This window comes from Amblyomma americanum, chromosome 1, assembly GCF_052857255.1.
Source record: "Amblyomma americanum isolate KBUSLIRL-KWMA chromosome 1, ASM5285725v1, whole genome shotgun sequence".
NCBI classification, from domain to species: domain Eukaryota; kingdom Metazoa; phylum Arthropoda; class Arachnida; order Ixodida; family Ixodidae; genus Amblyomma; species Amblyomma americanum.
In genome coordinates, this window is record NC_135497.1 from 526016512 (window position 1) to 526030320 (window position 13809).

Genomic DNA, 13809 nt, shown 5'->3' on the forward strand with positions numbered 1-13809 from the left:
CCGACGACCCCCACATCCTGAACGATGCCAGGTTGAGCGCATAGTATGAAGTCTGTTTCATTTTTAGTCTCTATATTGGGGCTCTTGCAGGTCCACTTCCTGGTCTCTCGTTGGCAGAATAAGGTATTCATGATCTGTAAAATTATTTATATCTGCGAACTCTACTCATAACTCTCCGCCAATATTCCTAGAACCTATCCCATAGTCGCCTACCACCTGGTCTTCGGCCTGCTTCTTGCCTAATTTTTCCCTTTACCTCACTATGAAGTCTTTGGGCCTCCCTCGCACTCATTCTGTAAAATTTCTTGGCACTCCTTCGTCCTCACCCTCGCCCTCAGAATCAGTTCTGTTAGTATTCTAGTTATTTTACCTTACTACAGGTATGTGCCGATGTCACACTAAATGCTAACTATTGCTCACTGCATCCGCTTGCCACTGTGTCGAGCCCCGGGGATCTTGCGTAGCAGTTCGAAGCTCTCAGCAGCAAACAGTGACCACACAAAATAATACAGGGATTATAGTCGTGCTGTAGCCGACCACTGTCAATAGCCAGGTTGGTCTGGTACTGCTGGTAGCGCCAGAAAGGAACTGTGCGGGTTGAATCGGGGCCGTGAAAAGCGTTGAAAAATTCTCACAGCACCCTGAAGAGCAAATGAGAGGAGAGTGTCGGAAGAATTTCAGCCAGAAAACTCCAGGTTGTGGTAATATAGGCGATGGCATAATTAATTGGGACGAACTGCCCACCGCTGCACAGTCCGCAGGTTTGGAGAGGGCGTACCGACAAACTACTCCCCCCCCCCCCCCACCCCCACTAGTGGAAGGAGGAAGATTCGGACTGCTGACGGGTGATAGGCCACTGACCGGAGGCATGGGGCACACCCGGCACATTGGGCAAGAGAAAAGCCTAGTTCAAATCAAGATGCAAGAAAACACTATCACGCACAGCGCTTAAGAGCAACAACGCTATTTCCAAAAGACAAGTCGGTGAGAACTATACAGACTGATGAATTAGTTACATCGATAAGAGAAAAGAGTGCGATTAGATAAAAAAGCAACTTGAAAATTTAGGGGGGGGGGGGGGGTGGGGGGGCAACCACGAAAGAGCACAACCCCAGAAAAGAAAGAACAGCCAATACTGCAAAAATTTAGAGGCGATCATTTGGATTTTTGCGGGAGAAATAGAATTCTTCTTTATCGCCAATCGTTTCCAATTTTCGTTCTATTCCAAGTACGATTCTGATACAGAAAGAAACTGCTTTTATTCCCCATTTTGTAATTTCCAGTTGCTTATTAACTCCTGTGGTAACTGCAGTACGACATCACGATGAGGCTTGCTCTTTCCACGGACTGCTCGTCGAAGGGGTAGCGCGGTAGGCCTCGCAGAGCAGGGTCCCTCGGGACTTGGAGGGTGCTCGAGAGGTGCGGGACGCTTCCGTTAGTAACATCCGATAGCCATTGATAGCATTAGGAGGGCCCTGAAGGTTAAAACAATACAGCGCCAGCGTCTGTGTAAGGCGACCACCTACCAAGAGTGGCATGTGGTGCTTAGGCATATTTCCCTCCCTTCAGCTGCCACGTTTGGCACGTGCATGGTGGAAAGAGTTCAATCCCCCTCTGCAACAGCAAAGGGAGAGGAGAGAGAGAGGCCGGAAGGTGGCTGCGACGGGAAGAACCCAGGTGGTGGCTACCGTGGTCGGAGGAATTTCTGACGCCAGCGGAGGAATGCGGACCTGAGGGAAGTTGCCTGGGAACCAATCCGCCGGGTGTCTATAGTGGAAGGAAGGAGGCCTCTCTCCACCTGCTACGGTTGACAGGTGGCGGACTGATTGAGAGAAGTCCCCCTCTCCCTTTGTCGGGAAGAGGAGGGAGAGGTCGGACTAAGAATGACTAAGCAAAAACAGAAATGACTAAGTGGAAAAGGACTATGACAACAGCAGGCGTACGTGCAAAATAGACAACTTTGCAGAACTAGCTGTGGGGAAATGAAGAGTGCGGGAGCTATGTCTTCGCCGCATTACTCGGGATTAGCAACCGGGGCCTCACGAATCGTACCGATGGCTGTGTTTGGAAAAGCCGCCTGCAGGCGCAGTGACGCGTCGCTCCACCGCTGCGCCACTGCGCCGGTAGTGGTGTGAAGACTCGCAGCGATCTACCAATGAGGCACATCATGCGCAGTTACTACAACCGAAGCGAACAAAGAACTGGAGATGGAAAAAAGGGCAGTAAAAAGGAACCGCTTGAGGGAAACTGGCTCACAGTTTAGCATTGCTAATCACGAAATACTGTACGAAAGAACAGTTTTTTTGCAGGTGGACACCACGGCCTCGTACCTGAAAGAGGGATTGAGGTGTCCACTGAGCCAGTACGCCACTTAAGCGCGTCTACAGCTTTTTCATCGTCAGTGCCAGTTTTCCCAATGTACGCCGGAGGCCCATGCTTCAGTGCCTCGTTTCTGCGGCAGTGTTGTCAGCGCCAACGCGTATTTTCTAGTGCCGTGTTTCTGGCGCAATGCCGTCCACGCCAACGCATGCAGCGCACATCTTTCTGTCACCACCGGCCAATAGCTCAAAGCGCGCATATTAGTTTGATAGCAGTATTAATTGATGAAGAATATCATGTGCAATGTTCAGCGCGAGATCGTGCTGCAGTTCGACACGAGACGTGTTCGGATAAGGCGATAGCCTAATGCTCTCGCGTAGTGTCCAGCGAAGCTGATCTGTTTGCGCCACCGCGGATTCGAATTCCAGCTGCGGGTATTTATTTGGTTTATTTTTACTTAATTTCACTTGGCAAAACAGCACGATCATCGCAAGGTCTTACTCGGGGTTTGCCCATCGGAATAGTGCTTGCGCAGTGAAAAGACGAATTTCTGGAACAACAGCAGGTCTGCGAGCAATATAAAAGGCAGCCTCGTGGAGAACTATGTGTAAAAAATAAGCCTTGCGGGAGCCACTAGTTCACCGGAATCGATTCCTCGCACTGAGAGTAGCTGTTACCAATAGCAACGGAACAAGAAGAGAATAAGACAAGAGTCGGCATATAAATAGAATTAATATAGATTGATGAGTCTCAGAATTGACTCCGAATTGGAATAGGAACAGAACTGGAAGAGACTGACGAGTTACAGAATAATGGTATCGCATTTCCTCGCATTAATCCAATTGATCATCCCTATTTTCTTCTCCAGCCGCCTTTAGTTCGAACGCGCACTTTGTTCGCCTTTTTTTTATATAGCACACGTCCTCGTAGCTTTTGGTGAGCGACGACGGATCCTTCCTGGCCGTGATTTCTGTCGTAAAACGCTTCAGTTTGTTCGCAATTGTAAAAGCGCTGTCTTTGGGTGGTAAGCTTTTGGGCCATGATGGGCATCAGTGCATTTGGCGCGACTTGCGTGGCTCCTCTGTTGCAGCTGGCTTCCTGTCAAAAAACAATGCGTCGCCTGCTTGTTACTCTTAGTTCCGCCTTGTTTTCCATCGGCTTCTCCCGTTTAGTGTTTTTAGTTAGTACGCAGCTCGGAGTCAATGGGCCGTGCCGATTGTGCAGCCCGCCTTTAAAGTACGGTTCGTATTTGGTTATTTTCCTTTACTCGTCGTCCCCGCGTGTTCTGGAATAGACGGCGTCCCGGACGGGAAACTGAAAGGCCAGGGCCGGCACCAACATTGAGACACACGCTCGCCCTCAACGCGTTCATATTTCCATCCCTCACCATCCTCACCACCTCTGCCCTCCCTCACCCTCATCCTCACATATTTTTCTGCGCCAATCGTCCCTCACCCTGACCTCACCGAGTGAAGCCCTCACGTGGTGATGGTGAGGGCGTCCTCATGTGGGTTCGCCCTCGTGAGGATGCCCATCTCTGGTCATAGCATTCCGACAAAGAAGTCGGTTAAGTTCATTATTAAGACGAAAGCCTTTAATGGCACATGTTCGCGTCCGTCCGTCTGTCCGTCCGTCCGTCCGTCCGTCCGTTACGCTCTTCAACTCGATAAGAAAAAAGATCTTTGTGCACGGTGGGATTCGAACCACCATCTCTACGCTCCGCAGCCGAGCGTGCCAACGACTACGCTACTTCCTGCCAACGCATATGCAGTTCGCCTTGTGTAGGACTCTGGAGAGTGTTTGCAGAAAGGCGTCGAATCAGACGGATGCCTCCTAAACGCCCACCAGTGTCTCCAGCATTTAAGATTCAGAAACATCTGTGTACTTAATTAACATAATAATCACACATCAGTGTCACCAGCAACAACACCGCGCTAAAGGCTTTCGCCTCAGCGCACTTTAGGTCAACAAAGTGCCCCCCTGAATTTTTTGTTGTCCTGCTTGTAAGGCTAGGTAAGCGACAGGCATTTCTTGCCAAGGCCGGGAAGCATAGTATCACGAAGGATACGCGTCGCGGACCTGTGTATGTGAACGACCACCTCACATCGGCTAACACATTTGGCGGGACCAGCAATTCTGTGCCAAAGAGTAGTGACCTGGAAAGTTGTTTGGACCAACAGAGGGAAGATCTTGGCGAGAAAGGATATGAAACAAGTGATGCCATCAGGGCCGTTGTGTCAACCGACTTTGAAAAAAATATCGCTCTAGAGTTCTTGCATGCTAATACAGCTAAAGGTTTGTGAAGTTTTCATGGTTTATGGTTTACGGGGTTTAACGCCCCAAAGCGACTCAGTCTATGAAACACGCCGTAGTGCAGGGCTCCGGAAATTCTGATCACCTGGGGTACTTTGAAATGCACTGCCATCGCACAGTACACGGCCCTCTAGAATTTCGCCTCCTTCAAAATTCGACCCCCGCGGCCGGGATCGAAGCCGCTTCTTTCGGGTCAGCAGCTTAGTGCCGTAACCACTGAACCACCGCGGCGGCCGGAACTTTTCATGGATTACCATTATCCGCGCCTCTTTTACGATTCATCTGCGTTCAGAAACAAATTGCATTCGCAAAAAAATTCGTTTTCTGCATTGCATTTCGACTTCCGTAGCATCATTAATAAGGATGGCAACCCTGGCATGATACTTGTTTCTTTGGGTGTGCAATTCAGTGTCATCTTACTTACTGAAACTTACTTAGGACCACATGAAGATCATACGTGTATAAAAATATATCAGTATAATGGCTTAATTACTTCAACATGGCAGAGGTGCAGGCATATTGGGTTGAATACAGCAACCATAAGTCAAAAAGAACAAAGAAACAAGACAGACGAGCGCTGGCTCACAACTACATTGTTTTTTTTTCAGAAACCCGCATATGCTCGAGCACAAATCAGAAAACCCAACAGCGTTCGCGCATACGCTAGGAGTACAACCTTAAAAAAACCACATCATCAGTCCACGGCACAATCCTAACAGCAGAAAATCATAGAAGACCCAAAAATAAATATCACAATGTATCGTCAAGGAAAGCAACTTCTTAATAGCAGTAAGGATGGGTGACTAAGTCATTATGTTTTATAAATCACTTTCTGACTCGCACACTCCCGCGTTGTCTGATGTCTATGATGACATAAAATTCTAATGTGGGGGACTAATAGTCTGCACATTTTCTTATTTTAGGGGTAAAGCACTACTTAACGCGGCTCCGACCAAGAATCTTGTGGAGAACCTCGGAGTAACTTAGCCTAGTTCGGAGCAGCGTCGCGCAATCAGCAGCGGATTGGAGTGTAACCTTGATGATAACGTTGGCCGAACCTAGAATAACAGCAGCTCATGCAGAAATAAATTAAATATTGCCACGACTGTGTTTCGAACCGGCGGTGGTGCGAACAGATAAGCTTTGCTGGCCACGGCACGAGAGCATTGTGCTGTCGCCGTAGATCAGATCAGCTTAACTTTGATCAAGAGCTTAGCCTCAGTCTGAAGGCCGAGTGTTAATTGGTTTGCTCGAAGAAGGTAGGGGTCAAACACTGCACCAGGATGCCCAAATCCTGCTCTGGTGAGAGAGCGCGTTGTCGGCTCTGCTCACCAAGATCAGGCTACACCCCAAGCCTGGTTATACGCTTCCATCGACACGTGGAGATTTTTTTTTAACCCGTGGAGAATTGTGTGGCCCAGATATTCGAACCCTGGACCTTTTGCACGCGAGGAAGATGTTCTATCTCTAAGCCATCGCTGCATTCTCTCGCCAATGCTATTATTATCCGCCTGTTTACAGAAGGTGTTCCGAGCCCTGGCAACCTGGGAACCCGGAGCCTGGTTTGGGAACAGCTGGGGATAACAGTTAATGGAGAATACCTAAGTGATTTGAGATTCGCTGATGACATTGCCTTGCTAAGCCATTGAGGAGATGAGCTACAAAGCGTAATCAATGAGTTAGGCAGGCAGAGCAGAAGGCAGCACTTTGAATTAGCATGCAGAAAACCATAACAAGGTAACCGCTGGTCCTTCACGGTAACGGAGTGGATTCCAAGGGGAGACAAGCGTAGCAGGCGGTGGCAGAAAGTTAGTTGGGCGGATGATATTAAGAAGTTTTGCGGAGAAATCGTGAGCACAGTTGATAAAGGACATGGTTAATTGCAGAGACATAGGAGAGGCCTTTGCCCTGCAGTGGGCGTAGTCAGGCTGATGATGATGAGGATGAACTTGTGCCTAATATCGCCGCCACACGTGCCCACGACCCAGCAAAACAAAGCCATAAGCCAACCAGTCTAAACACGGGCTTTTGCACGTCAACTCGGTTTAACTGATTTATAACCCTATCACTTTTTTTCCCTTTGCAATGCAAGCGCCGCGGTGACTGAGTAATTACGATTCTCGGCTGCTGACCCGATGGACGCGTGTTCGATCCCGGCCGCGGCAGTCACATTTCGATGGAGGCTAAAAACAGGAGCTCCGTGTACTGTGCGATGTCAGTACACGTTAAAGGACCCCAGGTGGCAGAAATTTCCGGAGCCCTTCACTACGGCATCTTTCATAACCTTAGTTACTTTGGGACGTTAAACCCCATAAACCAAAATTATGTTGTCAACTGATGGTTTCCGGAGTAAAACCAGTCAAAAGACGGAACACAGCGAAGAGACGAGGCACACACACGACGACTGGACTAGCAACTGTGCTTTATAGAAGAAAACAGTCTCCCAGGAAAAGTGGCAAAGTTTGCGCAACTCATTTAACAAGAATCTACATCTAAAGATAAGCTGTGATCTAACGCCGTTGCGAAAGGAAGCTTAGTTCCTTCTGCATGAGGTAGATAGAAGGACTGCTGATGCAATCATCTCCTTGAATACTAATGAGGAACGCTTCGAGGATTTCGCGCTCAAGTTTTCCCTTGCCTCTGCCGACAATACTAACATTGGAAAATAGCGGGTAGCAACCGCATTCCCGGCCATGTCGAGGCAAGTTATAGGGGACAGAGAGTTGTGGTGTTCGCTTAGTCTGTCATTAATACATCGGCCTGTTTGCCCAATGTACACTTTTTCGCAGGTCAACGAAATTTTGTAAACCACACCTGTGGCACAGTTCACATAGCGGTTTTCATGCTGCGTCGAACAAACCGGCCGATAAGTCCTGCCACGTGCAACACGTGAGCACAGGCGTGAAAGCTTGCAGGGAGCTGAAAACACAACATGTGACGCCTTGCTTTCCGGCGACCTTTTTGATGGTGTGGGCGACTTTATGCACATAAGGCATGACTTCAAAATTTCTCTTTTCCACTGTCTTTGGGTCAACCCTTTTGACGTCACGAACCTTTATCTTTTGCAAGAGCGTTTCGGCCCCTGCCCTCAGTTCTTTTGGAAAACCGGCCGCCTCCAAACGTTCGTACTGGATATCGAAGCTAGTCTTCATGCTGTGGTGGAAACTCTTTTGCAGCGCATAACGGAAGCAGTTCGTGGCAATCCCATTGCTACGAAGGGATATATATATATTGTTGCGTGCAAAGCACGTATATATATATATATATATATATATATATATATATATATATATATATATATATATATATATATATATATATATATATATATATATATATATATATATATATATATATATATATATATATATATATATATATATATATATATATATATATAGCAACTGCACCGCTGCCATTGTCCTCCATAAAGTCAGCAATGAATTTAAAATAAGGAAGGGCGTCAGGCAAGGACATACGATCTCGCCAATGGTCTTCACCGCCTGTTTACAAGAGGTATTGCGAGGCCTGAATTGGGAACAATTGGGGTTAAGAGTTAATGGAGAGTACCTAAATAATCTGCAATTCGCTGATGACATTGCCTTGCTGAGCCACTCAGGATATGAACAGCAAATCATGATCAATGAGTTAGACAGGCAGAGCAGATCGATGGGTCTAAAAATTAACATGCAGAAAACCAAGGTAATGTTCAACAGCCTAGCAAGGGAACACCAGTTCACAATTGGCAGCGAGAGCCTAGAAATTGTGCCGGAATACGTCTACTTAGGGCAGGTAGTGACAGCTGATCCGGATTATGAGAGTGAAATAACTAGAAGGATAAGAATGGGGTGGAGCGCATATGGCAGGTTCTCTCAGATCATGAATAGCAGGTTACCAATTTCCCTCAAGAGAAAAGTGTACAACAGCTCTATCTTACCAGTACTCACCTACGGGGCAGAAACGTGGAGGATAACGAAAAAAGTTCAGCTTAAGTTAAGGACAACGCAGCGAGCTATTGAAAGAAAAATGATAGCTGTAACGTTAAGAGACCGGAAGCCGGCAGAGTGGGCAAGGAAACAAACGCGGGTTAATGACATCCTAGTAGAAATCAAGAGGAAGAAATGGGCTTGGGCAGGGCATGTGATGCGAAGGCAAGACAACCGCTGGTCCTTAAGGGTAACGGAGTGGATTCCAAGAGAAGGCAAGCGTAGCAGGGGGCCGCAGAAGGTTAGATGGGCGCAGTTCGCAGGCATAGGGTGGGCGCAGCTGGCAAACGACCGGGTTAATTGGAGAGACATGGGAGAGGCCTTTGCCCTTCAATGGGTGTAGTCAGGCTGATGATGATGATGATGCTGTTATCGTGTGTCATGTTTGTGATCTCGGCGTATTTTTGTTTCAGGTGTAAAGACACGAAAATCGGCAAATGATCACTTATTTAAAATATCAAGACGCCCGATTCTAAAGCAACCTTTTTTCGTCGTGAAGCACAAGTTAAACAGACCATTAGATGCATTTGTCACCCTAGTCGGAGCATTGATGACATTTTCGTAGCCAAGGGAAAAGACTACATCGAAGAACGCTTGCGTCGTGCGTTCTAAAGAAAGCAGATTAATATCAATATCACCCGCGACTATTATATGTTTACCAATCAGTGAGCAATAATATAACATGCGTTCTGTGAAATCTAGCAACACAGATTTAACACCCGAAGGTCACCTGTAGATCACCACAAATATAACGATGGCACATTTGATCATCAGAGATTCGTAGCCTTCATGTATAATAGAAGAATCAGGAGTGACATCATAGCATAAGTCGCACTTGACATAAAAAGCTACACCTCCCTTCCTCTTTTTTTCTCTGGACAGTGAGGAGCACATGTAGCCTGACAACATGGGAAGCGCTATTTTTGAAACACGCCACAACAGTTCGACACCGCTGCTGCTGATTGTCTGTGTCAAGATAAGCTTAGCAACCAAGAAGATGTATCAAACTTGTGCCCTAGCGACCATCGACAGCTCCCGAGCCACCCAAGCCAGCGTTTGTTGCTTCACAGATGAGATCCGTGCATCCCAGAAGAGCCGATCGTTGAGAGCTGGATGCATACCAGCTCTGAGGTATCATAAAAATAAGTCACACAACCGCTAAAACCCCTGTATGGTTTAGAAACCTGTTGCCAAATGAAAATCCTCTTTTTTTGTCGAAAAACGAACAGGGTGACTTAATATTTTATAATTAAGTAAAGAACCCCGAACAGTTGTCTATCTAGACTTGTGTTTAACACTCATTGCCGGGGCGCCCTCATTGCCATCACTGCAAAAAATGCAGGCTTCGTTTTGCTGGCACCGCCATACTAGCTCGCACAAGGCTGAAATTGAAAGGGGACTTACGAAAGCCACCAGGTCTGCGGAAAAGAAAATCGTGTCGCCACCGCAGCCGTTAATCTTTTGGGTAGTGAATTCGAATACCGGGAGATATCGTGAAGATCACGTGAGAAGGGTGCACGTTTTTCTTCTGCATATGTAACACAAGCTCGTTTGAGAGAAATAAAATCAGCGCAGTTTCCTGCACAATGAGGAACCAACTTTATTGACAATCAAGTGGGCTTCGTAAGCCGTTACAATAAGACTCGCGGTGAGCTCTTCGCAACAAAGCCTTACTCTTCAAAGCAGTACGTCATCACAGTTAGTAAGGTGTGCGCAAATCAGCGTCCCGGTGAGGACGCCGCAGTCGAGGGCTCCGGTTCAGTTTCAGCTACCTGGGGTACCTCCGTCTCATCCATCCAAGGGAGCTTGCAGGCTCAGCAGCCGAGGCCCCCCGACGGCTGTATCGTTCTAAGACTGCAAACGAGGAAGCAAATCAGCTTCGCGGGGTCTGCTTCAAATCGAGGAGAGCTTCTTTCAAGGCAGCGCCCAAAAACAGCACCAGCCGTGTAATAGAAGAGGATGTATGCAACGGCGTAGCCAGAAATTTTGTTCGGGGGAGGGGGCTCATGTTGCAGCGCGGCCTCATCATAGAATATGATACGTGGAAGGATCAAACGCAACAATAATAACTGCATTGCCATTGCCATTGACAATGCCATAGTGTATAAGATAACGCTACGCACTGTCCACAAAAGTGAAATATGTATATTTTAAATAAAAGAATGCATTCGTATGTCCTAAAAATCGCGGCAGACATGATTACAAAACATAAAACTGAGCAGGGGACAAGACACAGGAGGAGAGAAGAAAACAGGACGAGCTCTTCCTGTTTGCTTCTCTTGTGTGCCTTGTCCCTGCTCAGCTTTATGTCTTGTAATAATATTATTACAACTATCCCCTTATCGTTCACTCGTGGCAGACATAACTGATACCAATGCTTCCATGTTTTTGCTTATTAGTTAAGTAAGGAAAATATCACATGAAGTTTAGAACTATATCGGTCCAGAACCAGCAAAGCAGTGCGTGCCGCTGATATGAAAAAACGTAAAGGCCATGAAATTAACAAGTAGAGGACAAATATTTTAAGGAATGTTTGTCGTTCAAGAACCTTTACATTTTGTACATATGCAACGGCCAGGGAAAAATCTCATTGACGCTGTCCTTTGTTCCAGTGTACTGCTCAGCAGCAGCTGTCACTGGTCATATGTATTGCGATTAATTGCACCGAAATTTTAGTCGCAACAGCGAGCCATCGGTAGGCCCTTGAAAGTTTGTGCTGGGGTGGGGCCCCTTGCGTTACATCACTCCAGGTGCATGGAAGTTGCCACCAAATCCAACCCGAGTTAGCAATGTTCGCGCCAAAATATGTTTTCTACTCTGAAAAAGACACTGTAGGTAGCAAAATCCAGAATGGCTTCAGGCGGTGGTTGTTTTGGTCATCGGTGCATGACAGTTCGAAAAAAATTCGGGATGGGTGGGGGGCTGAAGCCCTCCCCCCCCCCCCCCCCCCCACCCTGGCTACACCCCTGGATGTATGTGCACTAAGTTGGACGCCTCAAAGTAAGCGGCGATTACATGAGTAAGCTCTCTAGTGCTCGCCTCCAATGCGTTTTTTTTTCAGAGTATATCGTATATCGTATCGTAAATGAAATTACTTTGCCTATATACTCTTGACGCGATCTCACGGAAGTGACAAGCTGCAAACATCCAGAACGCGGAGCAACTGATTAACGGGAACAAAAACTCTGGGGACGCTGAAGTCACCTTAAGAGAAGAATACGACAACATTGGATCTCGCGTTTGTTGCAGCTTCTGTTCTGTGCGTGTGTGCGTCAGGTTCCTCTAAATTCCCGGTCCATCAGCCGCCATATATGCAAAAGGATTATCCGCTAGGTTGTGACGATGCTCACATTTGCAGATATCATCTCTTGTTCTCATTTTTTTTATTTCGATTCTCTGCGCATGTTCCTGTCTAGAAACTCGGGTGCTCACAACCAGGTGGGCAGGCTGTGATCACGTGATAAGGTCACGTGACCTGTCGCAACGCCGGACATTGGCGCCGTATTGGTGCGACCACTCTAACGATATCGGATTAAAAATGGCGCCGTTCGTCCCTCCGGTCGTCTTTTTCCTACAGGAGAAAAATATTTAGCGCTCGATAGCTGCGCAGGTTTGCCTCCTCCGGCAGTTGGCCTTTTCACTAAGAAGACGTTGTCTTCGGGACTAACGCTCCTCGTTGCTCCAGGAAGGAGTGAAAATCGCTTGCAGTGCACGTGTCTACAGTAGGGGTAGCCTAAGTCAAGGTGTGCCGAGTCGCGACCTAGCTTAGACTTTCGCCGGTGCAGGGCTGGGCAGCCCCTTTACTTGATATTGTACTGCAGGCTGTTCATGGCTTTTCTTAGGGGGCTTTTATTTTTTCCCGTAAAGGAAAAAAAAGGCGCACTCCCCAGTATTACGTTGTGTTTGGGTGTTCAAAATGGGACAGTCTAGTTTTCCATTCGGTAGCCGAAATCCGGAACAAAAGACGCATCTCTTTCAGAGCTCTGTCTCAGTTCAGTGAGAGATATCAAGCCTTTTTCTGGGGCCTGTTTCACACGCCCAACGTTGTCAGTCCCTTTCAAGCACAGGTTTTCAGCCCGTCCCAATGTACCGACACCTTCAGAGGACCTCAGTTGGTAAGAGCCCCGGACGCGATATTCTGAGGTCGTGGGTTCGGATCCCACCGGCGGCATGGTTGTTTTTTCTGCTGCTTTATAAGTAATTTTCTTTAAGCGACTTATTAATCTAACTAATATTATCCCACTGATAAGCACAACACATTAAAAAAAATAACATTCCCCTATCCACCTTGGTTTCGGTGACTGTTAGCTCCCTTTATAAGTATATATATATATATATATATATATATATATATATATATATATATATATATATATATATATATATATATATATATATATATATATATATATATATATATATATATATAGGTGCGCAGGTTGCCCACCACCACTAGGTAGGCAGCCTGCCACGAAACTAGACAACCACACAAACCCAGAACGGTTAAAAACAGTTGCCGTTGGTGCTCTCAGCTGCTTTGCACTTGTCGCTCACGCTGACCGATCAGAACCACTCGAGGGAACAAACACACGCTGAATGGTTTTGATTTGATTCGTGACTGGATGACCACCTCGCCCTGTGCGGAAGCGTTGCTCGCCGAGTCGCGCTGCCTCTTTTTACGTGCTCGGACTCCTCTCGGCGCCCAACCTGTGCCGGAGGGGGCGCTTGTCACCTGAGTGGGCGTTATTTATACGCGGCGGTGAGGCCGGGCAGCGTGTCGCGGAGCAGGTTCGCGACCTTCGGCGCTCCCCCCGGCGGACGCAGGGAGGCTTCGCGACGGGGAGTCAGCGCGCGGTGGGAGGGCCATCAATAAAGTGCCGGCCGATACCCGATTCTCGGGATCCCGTCGACGGAGCGTCGCCTCCCCGTCAGGTGGTGCCGCGCAGACACCGCCCTCAGTTCCCGCTGCGTCTGATGCTTTGTTTGGCGGCCAAGACCAGCGGCTTTCATTTTCCGCCTGTTAGTCGAGAAGGGAGTCAACTGTCGACGAACAAACAGTCGGCCGTGTCTTCCTTTCGAGTGGAAAGGCCGCGCCATTCTCGAATACCGGCGTATTAAAACACCCCCTCCCCCTTTTTTTTTCCCGCGTTCCTCTGAATCGGGAAGCTGCAGCATCACCGCCGGGTCTGCT